Source organism: Macrobrachium rosenbergii, chromosome 8 (genome assembly GCF_040412425.1).
Source record: "Macrobrachium rosenbergii isolate ZJJX-2024 chromosome 8, ASM4041242v1, whole genome shotgun sequence".
NCBI classification, from domain to species: domain Eukaryota; kingdom Metazoa; phylum Arthropoda; class Malacostraca; order Decapoda; family Palaemonidae; genus Macrobrachium; species Macrobrachium rosenbergii.
The window spans coordinates 70,683,582-70,706,304 of NC_089748.1; the positions used below are offsets into that span (position 1 = coordinate 70,683,582).

Genomic DNA, 22,723 nt, shown 5'->3' on the forward strand with positions numbered 1-22,723 from the left:
ATTTCCGCATCGAGGCCTTGCGTTGAGGGAGGGGAGTATTTTAAGGGACCGCGTTGCGATCCTACAGGCACGTGTGGGTGAATCATCCAACAGACAAAAACAAGACAAAGTATCCCTCTTTCTCTCTCTCCCTCCCGTGTATCAGCTGGAGGGGACTGCTCGAAGGAACATAACTTCTACCATACAATATTTCTGTCTGTTTCTCTCTAACCATTGTTGTCTTGATTCATGTACAATCACACTACTTGTATTGCCATGCAAGCATTCCAATCATGTACTCATAATGTTCCACTGAATCTTCTGTGTCAAACTGTATGTATGTGTAAGAGACCACATTGCGGTCTTTCAGCCGCACATGTGTGTGTGTCATCCATCGGAGGAAATGAGACAAAAGCAAGAGCATCCCGTTTTCTCTCTCTCTCAAGGAACGCAGCTTCTACCATACAACATTTCTGTCTGTTTCTCCCTAACCATTGTTGTCTTGATTTATGTACAATCACCATTATTTGCACTGCCATGCAAGCATTCCAATCATGTACTCATAATGTTCCACCAAATCTTCTGTATCAAACTGTATGTATATTTCTGTTTCTGAAGATGCCAAACATCTCGCCATTTCACATATACAGTATTATGCTACTGCATTGTATTCATTAGTCTGTCTCGAATCTCATGCAATTAGCCATATGTGGAATTTCCCGGCCTTTCCATTGATATATGTTTTATCATTGTACATTTATTATGTCTCTGTAAGAGCCCGACGCCGTCTCTTCCAAACACGTGTGTTCGTCAGTCGTCATCCATCGGAGTGGACAAGACAAAACAAGAACATCTCGTTTTCTTTCTTTGACGGAATGTGACTTCAACCATACAATATTTCCATCTGTTTCTCCCAAACCATTGTTGTCTTGATTTATGTACAATCACCACTACTTGCATTGCCATACAAGCATTCTAATCATGTACTCATAATGTTCCAACGAATCTTCTGTATCAAACTGTGTGTATGTTTCTGTTTGTGATGATGCCAAACGTCTCCCCATTTCACATATGTTATGCTACTGCATTGTATTCATTAATCTGCCTCAAATCTCATGCAATTGGCCATATGTAGAATTTCCTGGCCTTTCCATTGATGTATGTTTTAACACTGTACGATTATTAAGTCTATCAAAATCGCCATCTGCTTGTCTGCCGACAAACACAGATGTCTGAATCTTTTACCTGTGTTTTCACCTGTCTGTGTGTAGATGCTACCTTACCTCTCGCACAAGTCAATAACATCTTCGAAGATTCTGTACATTCATCTCAGTAAGGAACCACCAATAAACCAGTTAACACCCAGCCAGTATGTCACTCAGTCCACTGTCCTTACACTGGTGACACCGGAGTGACACGAAGGACCCAGCCGACCCAAGATGATGACCCACGCGCTGACAGACCCTTTGCTGCCTCGCTGTTTCTCGCCGTTCCCGAGTTCTCAGTAGATGTCCGACCCTCCGAGATGACCCACCCCACAAGCGGAGCCCTGGACGCCTCCTCCAGGAAACCTGGAGCCGGTCCCGCACTCGTACCGGACGAGCTAACCAACGAAGGACCAGCCAATGTCATCCTTCAGCCTGCTGCCGCCACCCTCGAGCTGGCTACCAAGGATCAGCCGCTGTCATCCTTCAGCCCTCGAGCCGGCTACCGAAGTATCAGCCTCCTTCAGCCGCCCCCCTCCAGCTGGCTACCAAAGGATCATCCAATGTCACCCTTCAACCAGCTCCCGTCCTCCTCAAGCTCCTGCCAGCCGGCACCGCCCTTCAGCCTCCTACCCGCCCCTAGCCCAAGCCCTTCGAGCCAATTATAATTGTCGGCAAGACAATTTCCGCATCGATGCCTTGCCTGGGGGGGGGGAGTCTTGTAAGAGCCTGTCGCCATCTCTTCCAAACACAACCGCATCAAGCCCGCCCTCCTGGAGGAGGAAACAGACGTCACCGCACCGCACCCTCCGCATGAATCAGATGTTACCCACGTCTTGGGGGAGAGTATTGTAAGAGCCCAACGCCGTCTCTTCCAAACACGTGTGTGTTCATGTGTTCGTCAATCGTCATCCATCAGAGTGGACAAGACAAAACAAGAGCATCTCGTTTTCTTTCTCTGACAAAATGCGACTTCAACCATACAATATTCCCGTCTGTTTCTCCCAAACCACTTCTTACATTGCCATACAAGCATTCTAATCATGTACTCATAATGTTCCAATGAATCTCCTGTATCAAACTGTATGTATGTTTCTGTTTGTGAAGACGCCAAACTTCTCTCCATTTCACATATGTTATGCTACTGCATTGTATTCATTAATCTGTCTCGAATCTCATGCAATTGGCCATATGTAGAATTTCCTGGCCTTTCCATTGATGTATGTTTTAACACTGTACGTTTATTATGTCTATCAATATCGCCATCTGTTTGTCTGCCGACAAACACAGATGTCTGAATCTTTTACCTGTTTTCACCTGTCTGTATGTAGATGCTACTTGACCGCTCGCACACGTCAATAACATCTCCGCAAATTCTGTACACTTAGATTCAGTAAGGAACTACCAATAAACCAGTAAACACCCAGCCAGTATGTCACTCAATCTCCAGTCCTTACATCTCTCACAATCGCCATCTGTTTGTCTGCTGACAAACACAGATGTCCGAAATGTAACCTCTGTTTTGCCCTGTCTGTGTGTAGAAACTACTTTGCGGCTCGCACCAGCCAATGACAACTTTGAAGATTCTGCACATTCATGTTACGGGCTGCTCTAGGAGCAAGAGCCTGTGCTGGCACAAAGCCAGCTAAATCTGAAACAACATGTACATTCATTCTGTAAGGAACCACCAATAAACCAGACAATGCCCAGCCAGTATGTCACTCTATACTATCCTTACATATGTTTCTGTTTGTGAAGACCCCAAACTTCTTGCCATTTCACATATATTATGCTACTGCATTGTATTCATTAATCTGTCTCGAATCTCATGCAAATGTCCATATGTGGAATTTCCTGTCCTTTCCATTGATATATGTTTTATCATTGTACGTTCATTATGTCTCCTCACAATCGCCTTGTTTGTCTGTCCAGAAGCACAGATGTCCGAAACATAATCTCTGTTTTACCCTGTCTGTGTGTAGAAACTACTTTGCGGCTCGCACCAGGCAATTACATATTTGAAGATTCTGTACATTTTTTCAGTAAGGAACCACCAATAAACTAGACATCACCCAGCCAGTATGTCACTCAAGACTATCCTTGCAAGTTCAGGTATCTGGCTGAAATGAGGTAAATTTTTGAATTTTGTGGTTAGTTGTGTAATAACCAGGTACTGGGTATGATCGACTATATATATATATATATATATATATATATATATATATATATATATATATATATATATATAATATATATATATATATATATATACTTTCGTAATGTATATATATATATATATATACATATATATATATATATATATATATATATATATATATATATATATACTGTATATCAATGGGGAGGCGGAAATAAAGACTTGTTATTAAAAGGGTCAATTTATTCCCCAACGTTTCGTAATGGCTTCATTACATTTTCGAGGGCTGTACAAAATAAATAACATAAATTACAAAAAGGCTATAAATTTAAATTTCAAAAAATTAAGCACAATGGATTACAAATTAATAAAAAAATTTTTGTAAATTAAAAATAGAAGGGACAATTAAAAAGGACAACATTAAAAACAAAACAAAATCTTTCTAAAAAAATATGTAAGAGCCCCGACGCTGTCTCTTCCAAACACGTGTGTGTTCGTGTGTTCGTCGATCGTCATCATCGGAGTCGACAGGACAAAACAGGAGCGTCTCGTTTTCTTTCTCTACAGGAACGCGATTTCAACCATACAATATTTCCGTCTGTTTCTCCCTAAGCATTGTTGTCTTAACGTATGTACAATCACCACTACTTGCATTGCCATGCAAGCATTCTAATCATGTACTCATAATGTTCCAACGAATCTTCTGTATCAAACTGTGTGTATGTTTCTGTTTGTGAAGACGCCAAAGGTCTCTCCATTTCATTTTTATTATGCTATTGCATTGTATCCATTAATGTGTCTTGAATCTCATGCAATTGGCCATATGTAGAATTTCCCTGACCCTTCCACTGATGTATGTTTCATCACCGTATGTTAATCATGTCTCTTGATATCGCCATCTGTTTGTCTGCCGACAAACACAGATGTCTGAACCTTTTATGTCCGTTTTACCTGTCTGTGTGTAGACGCTACATTACCGCTCGCACGCGTCAATAACATCTTCCAAGATTCTGTACATTTATCTCAGTAAGGAACAACCAATAAACCAGTTAACATCCAGCCAGTATGTCGCTCATAACCCAGTCCTTACACTGGTGACCCCGGAGTGACTCGAAGGACCCGGCCGACCCAAGATGACGACCCACGCGCTGATAGACCCTTCGCCGCCTCGCTGTTTCCCGCCGTTCCTGAGTTCTCAGTATTAGTCCGACCCTCCGAGATGACCCACTCCACCACCGGAGCCCTGGATACCTCCTCCAGGAAACCTGAAGCCGCCCCCGCACTCGTACTGGACGAGCTGACCAACGAAGGACCAGCCACGTCATCCTTCAGCCTGCTGCCGCCCCTCTCGAGCTGGGTACCAAGGATCAGCCGCCGTCATCCTTCAGCCCTCGAGCCGGCCACCGAAGGATCATCCGACGTCACCCTTCAACCAGCTCCCGTCCTCCTCGAGCTCCTGCTGGCCAAGGCGGTTGCCGCCCTTCAGCCTCCTACCCGCCCCAGCCCAAGCCCTTCGAGCCAACTACAATTGTCGCCAAGACAATTTCCGCATCGTTGCCTCGCTTGTGGGGGAACATTGCCACTAAGAGCCCGTCGCCCCGACGCCGTCTCTTCCAAACAATCAGACGTTACACACGTCTTGGGGGAGAGTACCTCTGGTAAGAGCCCTGACGCTGTCTCTTCCAAACACGTGTGTGTTCGTGTGTTCGTCGATCGTCATCATCGGAGTCGACAGGACAAAACAGGAGCGTCTCGTTTTCTTTCTCTACAGGAACGCGATTTCAACCATACAATATTTCCGTCTGTTTCTCCCTAAGCATTGTTGTCTTAACGTATGTACAATCACCACTACTTGCATTGCCATGCAAGCATTCTAATCATGTACTCATAATGTTCCAACGAATCTTCTGTATCAAACTGTGTGTATGTTTCTGTTTGTGAAGACGCCAAAGGTCTCTCCATTTCACATTTATTATGCTATTGCATTGTATCCATTAATGTGTCTTAATCTCATGCAACTTGGCCATATGTAGAATTTCCTGACCCTTCCACTGATGTATGTTTCATCACCGTATGTTAATCATGTCTCTTGATATCGCCATCTGTTTGTCTGCCGACAAACACAGATGTCTGAACCTTTTTTGATGTCCGTTTTACCTGTCTGTGTGTAGACTCTACATTACCGCTCGCACGCGTCAATAACATCTTCCAAGATTCTGTACATTTATCTCAGTAAGGAACAACCAATAAACCAGTTAACACCGTTGAGCTGCTCGTCCCTCTTCAGTATGTCGCTCATAACCCAGTCCTTACAAATATACATATATAAAAAAATATAAAAAGTAAGCAGATATGGACCAACCTATTCAGTGGCAATGTTAAAACTGAACAGAAAACGAAAGACTAAGAGAGGTAGTGTGCCGGCAGAGGTTTGGCTGTTTAACAAGGTGGACGAGTCGTTTAATCATTAATGATTCCAAAATGGCCAATTCATGGCTGCTAGAGGCTCGCCCTAAAACAGAAAAATCCTTATTTTCAATTGAAGTTTTACACATTCTAGAGTGATTTCTGATATTCGAATATTTCTGGTATTTTTTTATACTATATTTTTTAGAAAGATTTTGTTTTGTTTTTTATGTTGTCTTTCTTAATTGTCCCTTCTATTTCTAATAAAAAAATTTTTAATTTGTAATCCATTGTGCTTAATTTTTTTAAACTTAAATTTATAGCCTTTTTGTAATTTATGTTATTTATTTTGTACAGCCCTCGAAAATGTAATGAAGCCATTACGAAACGTCGGGAATAAATTGACCCTTTTAACAAGTCTTTATGTCCGCCTCCCCATTGATGTACAGGTACATCTGGCTGTGGCCACCATTGTTTGGAGATATATATATATATATATATATATATATATATATATATATATATATATATATATATATATATATATATGAAAATTTTATGAAAATTTTATAAAAATGAATTTGGTGTCGACTTTTTCCTTTCTTTTTGTGACATTTCCGTTTTCTTTTGGCCCTCCTCTCCGCTTACTAGTCTCGACAACACAGTCCGTGCAAGGTTACATAAACTTTGGTAAATCTTCCTTTGTTTTTTGCTGTAGCCTATTGATGTAATTGTTTTTATTGAACTAAGGGTCGCTGTATTATTTAGGCTATGTGGCAAGTTTTTGTATGTTATATGTCAACAGTCCATGTTTTTATTTTAAGTCCGGCAGGACCAACTGTCGTCGTTACCAGCAAAAATTTATTGCAGTTATTTCCATTAGACCAAACTGAATGTAAGTTTCGTTCATGTAACTCAGAACGCGACATGTAAACGTAACCTGCAAAGAAAATCTGTGGCAGGAGAGGGAAGGGAAGTGTCGTCGAGACCATTGACATGTAACCGACCATGCCGTTGTGTTTGGCTGCGCTCTTACTTGATACCGGTTCTTGTCTTACCCCCAGAGTGTCAAATTGTTTTCGTAACGAAATTTGTGTTAAGTGACCTACCAAGGTCGGGCATATTTCGTAAGTGACTCTTCTGCCCATTAAAATTTGTGGTTTAGCGAAGGGTAGACCAGACTGTCCTGTTGCCTAAGCTTCACAAGGTAAAGGCGACAGCAAGTGACGATTCCAAAATCAGTCATATCCTTATAGGTTAGTTTAGCTGTAGGACGAGTCGGTTTCATTCCATCAGTCCTCTCACCAACGTAGGTTCTAGGTAGATGTGGCAATATGCATAACCTAGATGGCTGTGTTTCCAATATCTTAAGCTTACTGTGATAAAGATGCAAAATATTTCTTGAGTAATGCAATTGCATGCATATATATATATATACAAACAACCCACACACTTTCTTATTTAGATTATAAACATGCCGATTTCTGTTGGTGATATAACAATACAAGCGCACGGGTGACGAGCTTGTAACAAACGGTCAACTCAGGTCAAATGCAAACAAACAATGGACTTACAGTTAATTTGGTAGAACTGCAGTATAACTCCGCACGGCTTATTGCCTTGGAAATTGAGTTCAATAGTATTTTGTTTGCCTATCAAGAATTTACCATTGTTTTTGGTGGTCGACTGCAGTTATTGTGTAATTTAAACCTGAGAACTGGTATGTTATTGTATGCTGGCTATTCTGGAATGCTATTGCTCAAATGCAGTGTTGTAGGGGAACTTTTGGTCAAAAGTAGAGTTTTCTTCACTGGCAAACCCCCCTGGCTAAGTAGCATGGCCTACTAGGTTAGGTTAATATAGTTTCTTTTATAGTAGGTATCCTTAGCCAATCCCTTCTTGAACTTATAGTAGGTTTCCTTAGCCAATCCCTTCTTGAACACGTGGCTCCTGAATGCCCTGCGTACGCATGGAACCATTCTAGGGTGTCCATCATAACAATTACGTCCATTCTCTCCCTGTGTTTTACCTCGCCCAAAACCCCCTGTTCCCAAAGGGCCTCCGACAAAGATGTGAGGTTAATAATAGTTGACCGCCAATAAACAACACCACCTCCTTCATCAGCAACACTAAAAGTATAGGAAAACTCAAATTTCCAAGGTAATAAGCCCTCCGTAGTTGTTCTGTAGTTTTACCATTATTTTTTATGCCATTGTAGGTACAATCAAAGGCATCTGACAATGCAAGTGCAGATAAGAGGTATTTGAATTATTTCTTGCATGTAAATTAGCTATATGAGTAGGTTGATATTCGAAATAAGTAAGAAATGTTGTTGTCTGTGAGGCTGCCTAGGCCCTGGGGAGGTGAATGGAATGAGTTCGGGTCGTGTTGGCCATAAGTCTTTTAGGCTGTAAGCACGTTAACGTGCAAAGTGGGCGCCATGTGTAGTACCAGCCCCTTGGAGATGTACATAAAACATAAAATAATGACAGTAAATACCATAAACATAACGTCTTACATTGTTTGGATGTTACGGCCTAAATGACTTACAGCCAAAACGACCAGGACCGAATGGAATAACTACTGTTGTATTGGCTGGAAGACGGGAAATTTCAGTTAGGCTATAATATGGCATGATATTATGGTTTTTTCCAGAATACTCAGCATATTTACATAATTATTTCTTAAGCTTACAGATAACTATAATAGCTCAGTGCTTGGGCAGTTTCAGCATTATTTAACTTGATAACCTATCCATCAAAACTTTAAAATCCCATTCAGTTCCTGTCATGTGTAGTGTTGATGACATATATATGGCATAAAAGGCTAATCTAGGCATATAGTTATTTTCGTTGGGCACTGGAATGATAATTAGAATAAAAAGTGGTTAAAATTAAAAAGTAATTGTTCCTACACAAATACAAACTTTCCGTCTTTACATAGGGTTTTGCTTGCGAACGCGACCTGGAATGGCCATTAACTTTCAAACAAGATTGTTAACTATTGACAGTAGGGGGGAAGCCCCGCCCACGCGTCATTCTGCTCTTCACTTTGTTTTTGGCCGCCATTGTGTAAAGATGACTCTGTGCTTCTATGCCTGCCTGCCATTTGCTTTTATTTTGTTGTTGTTTTTTGTGTACATGAGATTGTACAGGATATTTGTTTGCTAGTACAGTAAACCCCCCCCTATTCGCGGTCTCACGATTTGCAGATTTCTCTAGAGTGTATATACACATTATTCGCGGAAAATTCGCCCATTCGAGGTATTTTCCACTGAAAAATATTCATGAATTACTGTATTTTCATATTTTCATGACTGAATGCACTTTTTGTGATAAAACTATTAAAATACTCAGGTATACGCATTTTTAGAGATTTTTTGTCTTTGAACTATCAAAATAGGCAGTTCAAAGTGTTTTTAGAGGGTTTTTAAGTATTTGCAGATTTTAGCTATTCATGCGGAGTGTGGTACCATCCCCTCAAATACTGGGGGTTTACTATATTATATTTTTATTATGCGAACCCCTAACTGGCAACAGCCTTGGGAGAGAAACCATTTATTATAAGGCATTGCCCAGTTAAGAACAGACCTTATAATCAGTTTGGGTATTATTTCACTTATGGACATTAATTGCTTTCAACATAAAATATAGGTTTTTCTGTTGTATTATGATGTGATTTACATGATTTCGAGGTTTATTTCCATCGCAAATGAATACTTATCCTTCCTTGCAAATGATATACTGTATACAAAATTAATAAAATACTTGTCAGAATAAGCACCCCCTCTCCATAGCTTCTACGGCAAAACTGTAATCAGTAAACACAGTTTTGCCGTATTAGCTATGGAGAGGGGGTGCAGTATTCACAAGTCTTAATTTATTAATTTTGTATACAGTATATCATTTGCCGGGGAAGGATAAGTATTCATTTGCGAGGAAATAAACCTCAAAATCATTCAAGTCACATCATAATACAACAGAAAAACCTATATTTTATGTTGAAAGCAATTAATGTCCATAAATGAAATAATACCTCAGTTTGTCTTCCTGTCAGAAATCGACCCTCATACTTTGTATACATCATGCAGGAAGCATGACTAACTAAGCCAGCCTGTGTAGTGATTGTCGAGTCTGGTCTTTGAACAGTGGGTGAAGCTTGCTTGGAAAAAGAGAGAAGAAAGTTCCTCCTGTCTCATCAGAGTGCTGTACTCTGCCAGTGACACTGAAGAGTTTCTCTGGTTCGTTCTTGCCCCTGGCCAAGCTTCCACCTGGTGTTGCTACTCCTAAGTGAGTGGTTTCTCCTTCGTCTCCTACGCGTTGTCAGTAGAGAGCCAGCGGAGGGGAGTGGATGACCGGTTTGACTACTCTCTGGTGGTCTCCTTTCACTCGGAGAGGGGGAGTTATCCTCGGGAGTACACTTCTCCTTGGGCCGAAGGGAGATGGCCTCACCTAACCCAACTTGTCTTGCAGGTGTTGTGGAGCCCAAGGGCAGCCGAGTGTTTCAGGATTGATTCCCCACTTGAAGACCTCCAAAGGCCATCCAGTAATGGCTTCCACTGTAACTGTCACTATTTCCATGGTTACGGTGTTTACCAGCTCAAGGGCCACCATTACTATACATCGATCTCATCTTCATACATTCCCTCAGTTGTGTGCCCACAGGTGTTACTTTCTACATCATCTTCTCTTGGTGACTCCTCTTCCGCACCCTGCTGTCCAAGGCCTGCCTTGGCTGGAAGAAGCTGAAGAAGAGGAATCAGAAGTCATCTTTATTGAGTACTATCACCTCCTCCCCTTCTACATCCAAAGCTAGCAAGCAGAGGAAGAAGAAGGTTGCCTCTCCCATCCGTAAGAAGTCCCATAGGGTTTCTGACGGCCAGCCTTCCTGCACGGACAAGGCTACTGGGTCTCTCGTTAGTAGTACATGTACTTCCAGTACTGCAGCTCCCATTGCCAATGGCAAGGGAGGAACCGCTGCCAGCGTTCCATGGACCCACGGCGCACTGATATCGGTCCCGGAAAGTCACCTTCCCTGGCCAGTAAGGGTCCCTGGTCTACAGACCTGGGCCCAGCTGCCAGCATGTTCCAGCGAGAGGTAGCAAGTAGAGAGCGAGCAGGCGCTCACCCACCCCCAGAATGGTGACGCCAGCCTACCCGCCTGCCCACCTAGGAAAGGCTAGAGTAGGTCCTCCATCCAGTCTTCTTCTACCATAAAAGCTCCGGCTTCTAAGGACAATGTAGCACATCTCAGGGCAGCCCCCGTCCACGTTCCTGTGAATGGGACTGCTCTTCCTGACCCATACAGCTGTTGTCACCCTGGGTTGACGCTTCAGCCTCTGGCAGGTCAGGTAAGGGTGCTAAGGATCTCTCACCTGTCCCCTCCACCACCTCGGAATTTTCTGGGATCCAGACAGGGCTATGGTTCAGGACTGGGACCGTTCATGTTCCCATCCCAGCCCGACCACAGAAGAATACGTTCCAGGCTCTGTTCTTGGGCCAGACCAGTCATATGCTCAAGTGGTGGGGAGATCATCAGGGGTCCTGGTGTGCATCCCTCTCCTGTGGAGGGAGTAACCCAGGAGGACCATGACCTGGAAGGACTTGAGGGTCCTATGCCCCAGGACTCAGACACCCCTGAGTTGTTTGATATGGCAGTTTAACGGTGTTGAGGAAGAGACCATAGCTTTCCCCATGGACCGCTCTTCAGCCATCGAGTCTCTTTGGGGACCCAGAAGGAACCCAGACTCTCGATGGGCTTGCAAAGGTCACGACTTGCCAAGGTGGTTTTGAACCAGGTGAATCCTCTTGTGTCTGGGCGGGAGAACTCAATTAGGTCTAGGCAGTCATGCAAGACACTTCCTCAGCCTCTCACTTGCTACTTTATTCAGGACGCAGGCCGTTTATATAGCAGCGGACTGACGTCACACAGAGAAATACAATAGAATCTTGGTGACCTGAGGTGAATTACTCTCAACAATAATTACAATGGATAAATCCAAGTTGAGTTAAAAGAAAATGTACAATGACTGACCTAACAATATTCTAATACATGTGCAAAAGAAACATATGCAAAATAAGTTAGTAAGGTACAAATTTACATAGATAAGTGTGGTTGATTCAGTATGGCTGATTTCTGGCCCAGCCGCTCCTATAGGAGCGGTATATAGAAAAATGGGTCGTTCATCATAGAAGACTGGCTTAGTGGGGACATTACAAATACCCCGAAGATGTGGTGCGTCTGATTAATCCTGGCATCTGCTGGGACGTTGGAGAGTGCCGCGGCTCCCTTCAAAGTGAGCTGGGGTGCGGTGTGAATGCGAGCGGCTGGCTGTGGGTGTGGCTGGTTGCTTTTGGGGCGGCCCGTGTCCTTCTTTTTGAGGTGGCCTGGCTGGGATGAGGCGACGGCTCTCGAGGGAGGGCGCTGCGTGGTGCCGTCTGCTGTTTCCTCCAGGAGGCTGGCAACAATCGGCTGATCAACACCCAGTCATCCTTCCTGTGCAGGGCGGCGGATTGGCTTTGTTGTTCCTCTCAAGCACGTGGAAGGGCCCCCTGTAGGGCCTGGTTAGTGGGGGGCGGATGGCATCGTCCCTGACGAAGATGTGGGTGGTGGAGGACAAGCCGGGAGGCGTGAAGGCAGTTGACCTGTCAGTATACGTCCGCTGGCAGGGGGCGAACTTCCCGACTATGTCACAGAGCCTCTAGACTGACGGGTTGTGACGATCTTCCGTGACTAGTTCGCCTGGGACTATGAGGGGCTCCCCGTAGATTTTCTTCGCTGCGGACGGGTCGCCGTTGGCTCTGGGGGCGTTTCTCAGCCTGAGGAGGACCCAAGGCAGCTGGTACTGCCAACCCTCGGCGGTTCAGCGGGCCATGAGGGACGCCTTCAGGGACCTATGGAATCTCTCCACCAATCCGTTGGCTGTGGGGTTGTAGGCGGTGGTGGTGTGGTGAGATGTCCCCAGCAGGCGTGCCAGGGCAGACCACATCTCGGACCGGAAGGCCGGGCCCCTGTCGGTGGTTATGTGGTCCAGGACACCGAACCGGCTGATCCAGCTGGAGAGGAGGGCCTCGGCGCACGCACTGGCGGTGGCTTCCTGCATGGGGTCGCTTCAGGCCACCTGACTGACCGGTCGACAATCGTCAGGAGATATCTGGCCCTGCGTGACAGGGGAAGCGGGCCTACAACGTTTATGTGTATGTGACCAAACCGCCTCCCCGGCTGTGGAAACTCGCCTACCCTGGACTCGGTGTGACGCCCTATCTTGCTGGTTTGGCACTGTATACACTGTCTCGCCCAGGTCCTCACGTCCTTCCGCATCCCGTGCCAGACAAACTTCTCTGTCAGCAGCTTGGCCGTTGTCCTGCCCGAGGGGTGTGACAGTCCGTGGATGACGTCGAATACCAGACGGCGGCGGGAGGTGGGCACCAGGGGGCGAGGCTGGCTGGTGCTGACGTCGCACAGGAGTTTTGGGCCCCCAGGGGCGAGGGCCACGTCCTTCCACTTTAGGGACGTGATGGCGGTGCAGTAGACTGGAGTCTCTGGGTCGGCTGTCTGCTCCTGGGCGAGGTCCTTGTAGTTGATCCTGAGATGCACCGCGTTGAGCTTGATTCTGGAGAGGACGTCTGCTACAGGGTTCTTCCTGCCGGGGAGGTACTTGATTGAGCGGGTGAACTCCACGATGGCTGTGAGGTGTCGCTGCTTCCTGGAAAACCATGCGTCCCCTTGCTTGGTGAAGGCGTGGACCAGCGGCTGGTTGTCCGTCCAGATTGTGAAGGGCGTACCCTCCAGGAGGAACTTGAAGTGCCGTACCACCCAATACACTGCGCAGAGTTCCCTGTCGAAGGTGCTGTAGCGGGCCTCCGTGGGGTTGAACTTTTTGCTGAAGAAGGCGATGGGCGGGGGGGTGCCGGCGACGATCTGCTCCAGGATGGCCCCACAGGCGACGTTGCTGGTATCCATCGTCAGTTGGAGGGGGCGTTGGGGTCCTGGTGGGCCAAGGCGGTTGCCTCGGGGCGGCCTTCATCAGGGAGAAGGCCTGCTGCTGGATCTCTGTCAGGGGGGCCATGGTGTGTGTGATCCCGGGGATGAACCTCCTATAGTAGTTGACCTTCCCGAGGAATTCCTGGACTGCCTTGACGGAGGTAGGGGTGGGGAACGTGGTGACGGCTGCGACCTTTGATACGAGCGGACGCCATTCGGGGATATCTCGTGGCCTAGGAAGTCAGCTTTTTCGACGCCGAAGGTGCACTTGTCGAACCTGACGACGAGCCCGTTCTCCTGCAGGCGCTGCAGGACCGCCTGGTTGTGCCACAGGTGCTCTTTGGGGGACCTGGAAAAAATTAGAATATCGTCCACGTAGCAGACACAGAAGTTCAGGTCCCCTAGGATGCTGTCCATCAGCCTCTGGAAAGTTGCCCCCGCATTCCTCAGGCCGAAGGTGGAGAAGGCAAAGACGTAGGACCCGAAGGGCGTGATGATGGCGGTTTTCGGGATATCCTCTGGAGCAACTGGGACCTAGAAGTAAGATTTGTTCCGACACAGTATACAAACCCTCGGTCATTTACATTAGGAATTACTTTCAGGCGTAGGCTGGAAACAGCCATTGAACTTCAAACAAGGTGGTTAGGCAGTTAACTACTGTCCGGGAGGTGGGAGTACCGCCTTCCCGGATGTAAACATTCCAATTTGCTTTCGGCCGTCGTAGCGCACGGACATTCTTCGCCGCTCTCTGCCTGACAGCTTTCTTTTTCTGCATCATTGGTGGGAAACTTACTCTTTTTCTTTGTTATGGAGAAACCATCCAAACCTTACTATCCCCAGCGTGTGTGTCCTGGGGTAGGGGGTAAAAAGTGTAACTCTTTTCGGTCTAGAGTCGACGTGGACCCACATGGCCTCTGTACATCTTGCAGGGGACGTGTGTGTTCACGCAACGACCCTTGTAGTGAGTGTTGTTCTTGGTCCCCCGAGCAATGGAGGAAGTTCGAGGGGGGTTTTTACGTTATCGTCGTAAGCCTGCCAAGGAGTCGTCCGGGGTTAACACGCCCCGGCGACTCCAGTGGTGGCGAATATGTGTCGGCCTTTGTTTCTCCCTCCCGGCAAACTTCCCCTGCTTGCTCCTCTCCCTTGGGTGAGGACTCCCCCTCCCCTTCCTCTTTTGTTTCATCGTTTGTGGAAGGGCATGGGGGAGAGTTGGACCGCGACATCCTCTCTGAGGTCTCTTCCCGTTCCGGAGGGGAGTTTTTTCCTCCAGAGCAGGTAGAGGCTTCCTGTACTAACCCGACTCTCACTTCAGGTCTCGGGCTGGATAGCCAGGCTTCGATCCCAAGCTCAACCTGGCTACACCTGGGCCTATCTGGCACGTCACTGGAGGGATTGGCTCCACTGCCCCCCGCTCCAGTTACTACTCACTCGGCAACGACAGCCACTACTACGACCGTCACCATGTCTAGATTTGCTCAGCTCCCGGTGTCAGTAGCATCGCATCTTGACACCCAGGTTTTGATGTCACCTGCGTTGCAACACGCTGTTCCACTGCCTCCTGGCTTCGTTCACACGTGCTGGCCCCACCTACGTGGTGACATCATCATACCCATATGTGACTGTCGCTGCCCCCATTGCTGACCCTGGCTTGTCCATGACCACTGTTCCTCGCCTGACGTTCCAGCCCGGTCCTTCGTCTGTTCCAGTCCCCATCCCATCAACCCTGGCGCAGCCTGACATGAATATCCACGCCAGTGGGCCCCTGCATTCCAGCCCCACCCACTTTTGTTCCTGGCAGGTGACGCTAATGCTGTCTCCACCCAGGCAATTGCTGGCCCGAGCACCCAGTCTCTGCCCGGGATGTGCCTATCTGCTGCAGCCCCCTCCTGCTGTTCCTGAGTCTTCGGCCTCGCTCTGCTGGCTTTGGGGACTTGACGCAAGTGTATGAAGCAGATGGTGAAGAAGAAGAAGAAGAGGAGGTCTAGGAAGGTGTCGTCGTCTTCATCTTCGTCTTCCTCATCATCGTCGTCTTCGTCTCCTGCTTCTTGCTCTTCTCCTTCCGAGGCTTCGCAGCCAAAGAAGAAGAAGTCTGCCCCTCCTCCCCCTAAGAAGCCTCGCACCGAAGCTTCTAAGGGTCTGCCTCCTTCCACAGGGAAGGCAGTGGGATCTCTCGTCGGCTCTTCCCGATCCTCTGATCAGGGAACCGCTGCCCTGGCCTCCCGGTCAGTGGCACCGGGAGCCAAGGGCGTGCAGACCAAGGCCTGCACTCCCCCCGCTGCGCCTAAGAAAATTCCCCTGCGCCTAAGGCCAGCGAGTCCCGATCGACACTCATTCGCGAGTTGCTGAGTACCCAGGTCCCCAAGGAGACCGGGTACCCCAGTCTGATATGGGAGAAACTTCTCACCGTACAGACCAGGGCGTGGGGAGAAAGAGTCTTGGGGCATGCAGGTGCTCCGGACTCTTCCTGCTGGCACTCCTTCAGGTGCCAAGTCAGGTTCCCGAGGATAGTGCTTCCCCCCTGGGCCGAACGCAGCCAGAGAGGAGGAGAAGAGGTCCCTGCTCAGTCTTCCCGAGAGGCTACAGCCTCGAAGAAGACTGGGGCACGTCCAGAGGACAGCGCAAGCTCGTGCCAGCCAGCCAGCCTCGGCCCAGTCCCCGGTCACGCCCGCGCGGCCAGCCTGGCTCGGGGAGCGGTGCGCTGCATTTCTCGCAATTCTCTCCACTCTCCACGGGAGATTGCTTCAGAGAGCGAAAGCAGTTTCTCCATCCCGAGGTGCCATCACCACCGGTTTGGTGACTGCTTCGGCCTGCTGCCCCTGCTTGGTTCTGCCAGTAAAGCCAGTGGGAGCGCCCGATCTTCCTCGCCTGTCCCCTCCGCCTCTTGGTTTCTTCCAGGGGGTGAGTCGGAGAGGAGGAACTCAGGGAGTTTTCTCCCAGAGTTCTACCTCGATGGGCATACGAACCTGGCTCGGTCTCCAGCAACCGACCAGGTCTTACACCCGCGTGTGGTTCAGGAAGGATCCACAGGGGTCTGCCGAGGTTCTCCCTCCTGCAGGGCAGAGTAGTTCGGGAGGACCGCACTCTGGAGGGACTCGAGGGTCCTCTGCCCCAGGATGCGGACACCCCCAAAATACAGAGGACTTTTGCAGAGGTTATCGCGCTGATTCACCAGCACAATGACCTCGGGGAAGGACCATGGCCTCAACTGTGGATCGTCCCATGCCTCGAATCCTTCTGGGGACCCAAGAAGGAACCCAAGGCTTCGGTGGGCTGCCATGGTCCACGCTTGCCGGGGGTACTCAACCAGGTGAACGGTCTTGTGTCTGGGCAAGACAGTTCACTTGATCGAGGCTGCTCGGACAAGCTTCTTCCCCCTCTGCCTCAACAGAAGCGCTTCTACACTCCAGTTGAAGGGGCATTGCTGACTAAACAGGTTGACCCGGACCTGACTCGTCTGGATCCGGGTCTGTCGTTGCAGCAATTGACTGCAGAGAGTATCTCCCTCTCTCAGCAAGAAGCTGCAACCCTGGAAGTCCACCACCATGGCGGCCTTCCAAGCAGTCTCCTGGCTCAATCTGTGGTCCTTCACAGTATCGAAGGTAGCTGCTTCCTCAGGCGCTATTGTACCTGGGGAGGACTCCGCCTTTGGGAGACTGTGCCAGTCTGGGGTAGGGCTATCTCCTACCTGGCCCACCAGACTGTGCAAACCTGTGGGCAAACCTGGTGCTGAAAGCGAAGGGATGCCATTCTCTCTCGCTTCTCCAGGTCTGTAGGTCCCGAGTCAGCTATCACCCTTAGGGAATGGACCATTGCTGGGTTCCTCCTCTCTCTTCCCCAGAGAGCTGGTGGATGCCGCGGTGGACAAGCGCCGTGCCGATGACAGCGACCGGCTTGTCCACCAGGCAGTGGCCAAGACCTCCAGGTCTTCGCATTCCACTGCGGCCAGGTCTTCGGGCCAGGCTGGCACATCCTCGGCCCCTAAAAAGTCCCAGTCTTCGAAGGGGTCCTGAGGAAACACCCAGCCTTCTTCTTCCTCGAGAAGGGGGGGGTCACTCCCGCCCTTTTCAGCCCACTTTCCAAGCCGGTAAAGGGGGCAAGGGTAAGAAGAAGAAGGGGAAACACTAGGGGCGGCGTTCCCCCCCAAAAGCTGCTGAAGGTGGAGGGTTGCCTGTCGAGCCATTGGGCAACTTGGCAGCGACATGGAGCGAAGACCTGGATAGTGGATGTCCTTCGGGATGGATATCTACTACCCTTCGAGTCTTGGCCTCCCCTCACCTACTCTCTGGTCCATCTCCAGACTTATGTTCCAGGATCGTCGAAGGACACCGCACTACAGCAAGAATTGCAAGCCATGCTGAGCAAGGGTGCTGTAGAAGTCGTGTCGGACCAGCTTCCAGGCTTTTACAGCCGTGTCTTTCTCGTAGAGAAAGCCTCAGGCGGATGGAGACCGGTCATAGACCTCTCTCCCTTGAACCGTTTCGTTCGCCAGACTTGGTTCACGATGGAAACAGCGCAAACCGTGCTGGCCTCCATCAGGGAGAACGACTTCATGCTTACGGTGGACCTGAAGGATGCGTATTTCCAAATACCCATTCATCCATCCTCTCGCAAGTACCTCCGCTTTGTCCTCGGCGAGTCGGTCTTCCAATTCAGGGCACTTTGTTTCGGGCTCTCGACCGCTCCCCAGGTGTTCACGAGAGTATTCTCCCTCATGTCAGCTTGGGCCCACTCGCATGGGATACGTCTTCTGAGGTATCTCGATGACTGGCTAGTCCTGGCGAGCTCCCGCTCGCAGTTGCTATAGGACAGGGATCGGCTCCTCGAGTTTTGCCGAGATCTAGGGATCGTGGTAAATCTGGAGAAGTCAGATCTCACCCCCAAGCAGAGGATAAAGTACCTGGGCATGCTGATAGACAATGTGGCAGGGAAAGTCTTTCCCTCGGACTCTCGTATCAGCAAGTTCAGGCAGGCAGCACAGCTGTTCCTGTCACGGCAGGAGCAGACAGCTCAGCAATGGCAAGTCGTCATTGGTCACCTGTCATCTTTGGAGAAGCTAGTACCTCATGGGCGTCTTTACCTGCGGTCTCTCCAGTGGAGACTAAAGGAGTATTGGTTCCAGTCCTTCCTCATCCCTCTTTCCAAGGAGGTGAGGGAGGACCTTCGCTGGTGGTCAGACAACAGGAACCTCTTGATAGTAGTATCCCTGCATACTCCCCCTCCGGACATGCTTCTGTTTTGGGACGCATCGACCGAGGGATGGGGCGCACACCTGGAGGAGTTGCTGACTTCGGGAGTGTGGCACCGAGACGAAGAGCACCTTCACATCAACATCCTGGAACTCAAGGCGGCCTTCCTGGCCCTCCAAGAGTTCCAGGATCGAGTGATGGGACACTCCGTGGTACTGATGAGCGACAATACCACGGTAGTGGCATACGTCAACAAGCAGGGGACTGGTGTCCCACCCAGCTTCATCAGTTGACGATGCAGGTGCATGAGTGGGCAGTGGCTCACTCGGTAGAGCTGTCAGCCAGGTACATTCCAGGCAAGAGGAATGTCATGGCAGACAAGCTCAGCCGCCAGAGCCAGGTGGTAGGGACCGAATGGTCCTCCATCAGGAAGTAGCGGAAAGGCTGTTCGATCTGTGGGGGCGTCCAGCCATCGATCTGTTTGCCACCCGGCACAAAGAAAACTCCAGGTCTTCTGTTCTGTCATGCCGGACCCATGGGCCGCTGCGGAGGACGCACGTTCCAACACCCATGGGACAACCTCGATGACACATACGCCTTTCCCCCATTCTGTCTGATTCGTCTGATCAGCCGATCATGATCAGAATCTCAGAATGACTCTGGTGGCACCCAAATAGCCCCAGGCCGTTTGGTACCGGACCTGCTAGCTCTCCTCTCCGAGGCGCCGAGAGATTCCCCTGGCCCAAACTCTCTGTGTCAACCTCACGTAGAGCGGTTCCACCTGGCAGTGCATTCCCTGTGTCTTCACGGCTGGAGGTTATCCACCATCTCTTGCGAGCGAGAGGCTTTTCACGCCGCGCAGCAACAGAGATGGCAGGATACCTCAGAAGATCCTCCGCAGCAGTATACCAGGGAAAGTGGTCCGTCTTCTGTGGTTGGTGTCGTCGAAGGGGTATCTCTCCGGTCGGAGCTACTGTTCAGCAGGTCGCGGACTTCCTTATCTTCCTTCGCCGAGAGAAGCTTCTCTCTGTTTCAGCTGTGAAAGGCTAGCGCACCGCACTCGGCCTAGTCTTACAGCTGAAAGGAGTAGACGTCTCCTCCTCCTTCGAGATTTCTCTACTCATGAGAAGCTTCGAACGGTCTTGCCCACCCAGGGATCTCCGGCCCCCCTGCGTGGGACGTGACTCTCGTCCTAAGGAGCCTGACTCGTGCACCGTACGAGCCTTTACGAGAGTCGTCAGACAGGGATCTGACCCTCAAGACCATCTTCTTGCTAGCCCTGGCATCGGCAAAGAGAGTTGGCGAGCTTCACGGACTTTCCTTTGATGTGAAACACTCGAGGGGATGAGGATCAGTTACGCTCGATTTCGTCCCGGATTTCATAGCGAAGACTCAGAACCCTTCGGTCCCTGACTCACAGTTCGAGTCCTTCACAATCCCCTCCCTAGAGGACTTTGTAGGTAATGAACCAGACGAGATGCTACTGTGTCCTGTTAGAGTGCTGTGGCGCTATCTGAAGAAACTCGGCCTCCAGCCTGAGTGTCGATGACTCTTCGTTACTTACTGGCTCGACCAAGAAAGAAGTGTCCAAGAACACCATCTCTTTTGGCTTCATGAGACGATAAGGAGAGCAGACTCTGCTGCAGGAGAAGACGAACCATGCAACCATACCGAGAGCTCATGTCCGCAGCATTGGTCCGTCCCTCGCATTCGGAAGAATATGTTGGTGTCACAGGTGCTGAAGGCGGCGTGTGGTCCCAGACGGACTACCTTCACCTCCTTCTACCTCCGGGATGTTGCACACAAGTCCTTGGACACTTTTTCCTTGGGTCCTGTGGTGGCTGCTCAACAAGTTGTGTAGCTTATCCAGCTCCTCTAACAGGACAGGTTGCATCACGCCTAAGTTGTACGGTTGTGATTGGGAGATTGAATGTGGAGTGACTGGCCTCTTCTTTCTTCCCATCCAAAGCTCTCTTCCCACGGGCAGGGAGCGGACGCCGTTACAAGCTGGATCTAGCAATCGAGGCAGGTAAGCACATAATGGGAGCTCCCGTTCTATTTCCATTCAGGTTATGGAAGAACCCCACTCCTTCCTCTTGCAAGGAGGAAGAAGACCATGACTATAAGACAAACCCAATGCTTGTATTTGCCTTATTGTCATCCGACGTCAAATTCCTCCTAGCCTACTTTGCATGAACTGCGTTCCCCTTTTCATGCAAAGGGACCCAGAAGTCTGACAACTGATCCATGTTTCTTACAACCCGATCTTTTGTCAGAGGCAGTTTTCCTTTTCGCTCTCACGACCAGGAAGGAAGACAAGGTGGTGAACTCCAGTCAGTTCAGAGAGACTTTATCAGATTCCTCCCTCCAATCAGTGAGTCTCCTAATGTAAAGGACTGAGGGTTTGTATATTGTGTCTGGAACAAATAACAATTTTTAAAGTAAATTATATTTTTCCTAACTATACAAACCTGAGATCCATTTACACTTTATGCCCACCTCATGCCACCCTCAATCTGATACCTGGGCCAAAAGGCAAATTGGAATGTTTACATCCGGGCAGGCGGTACTCCCCTCTCCCGACAGTAGTTAACTGCCTAACCACCTTGTTTGAAGTTCAACGGCCGTTTTCAGCCTACGCCTGAAAGTAGTCCCAATGTAAAGGACCTCGGGTTTGTATAGTTAGGAGAAATACAATTTACTTTAAAAATTGTCATGTTTTTCTTCCAACACAATATACAGCCCTCGGTCCTATGAGGGATTACTGCAGGTGAGGCTGCAAACAGCCGTTGAACTTCAAACAAGGTGGTTAGTGCTGGTTCCATAATTTGGCCGGTTCGGAGTCTGTTTCTGCTTGCTCGGATGTAAACATTCCAATTTGTGAGTCAATAGCGCCTGGGGAAGACGTTGTTCTCCTCACCTGCTCTCTGCCTGACAGCTTTCTTTTCTACATTATTGGTGGGAAACTTTTTCTTTTTGTTATGGAGAAATCATCCAAACCTTCCTATCCCCAGCGTGTATGTCCTGGGGTAGCGGGTGAAAAATGTAACTTTTCGGTCTAGAGTCAACATGGACCCACACGCCCTCTGTACATCTTGCAGGGGACGTGTGTTCTGGCGAACGACCCTTGTAGTGAGTGTTGTTCTGGTCCTCATGCTGCAATGGGGAAGTTCGAGGGGGAGACGTTACGCCTTTTTACCAATTTCCGTCTCCGAGGAAACATTCCTCGACGACTCCAGTGGTAACCAAGTGTCAGGCCGTTTCTGCCTCCCGGTTTAAACCCTGCTTGCTCCCTCTCCCTGGTGAGGACTTTATTCCATCCCTTCCTCTTTCGTTTCATCGTTTGTGGAAGGGTTTGGGAGAGAGTTGGACCCAAATCCTATCATGTCTCAGAGGTCTCTTCCCATTCCCCAGGAACAAAGTATTTTCCTCCTGAGCAGGTAGAGGCTTCCTGTACTAACCCGACTCTCTTCAGATCAAGAGTGATAGCCAGGCTTCGATCCTCTCAACCTGGCTAACCTGGGCCTACCTGGCACGTCACTGGAGGATTGGCTCCCTGTTCAGTTACCACTCACCAGGCAACGACAGCCACCTCTACGACCTACCATGTCTAGGTTTGCAACAGCTCCCGGTGTCAGTAGCATCCTCTTGACACCCAGGTTTTTTGGTTGACACCTGCATTGCAACACGCACATTCTCGCTGCCACCTGGCTTCCTGGCCCCATTCACGCCTGAAGGCCCCGCCTATGGTGATGTCATCATACCCATATGTGACTATCGCTGCCCCTGTTGCTGACCCTGGCTTG

General features: G+C 48.9%; 1 long non-coding RNA gene across 1 annotated transcript in view; it reads left to right on the plus strand.

Annotated features, from left to right (window-relative positions):
* Positions 1-6,362: 6,362 nt before the first annotated feature.
* The window catches only part of LOC136840966 (uncharacterized), a 46,853-nt gene continuing 30,492 nt past the window's right edge, over positions 6,363-22,723 (plus strand). Inside the window, exon 1 of the long non-coding RNA XR_010853805.1 lies at positions 6,363-6,438. This is a non-coding gene — a long non-coding RNA (uncharacterized lncRNA). The remainder of the gene's footprint in view (positions 6,439-22,723) is intronic.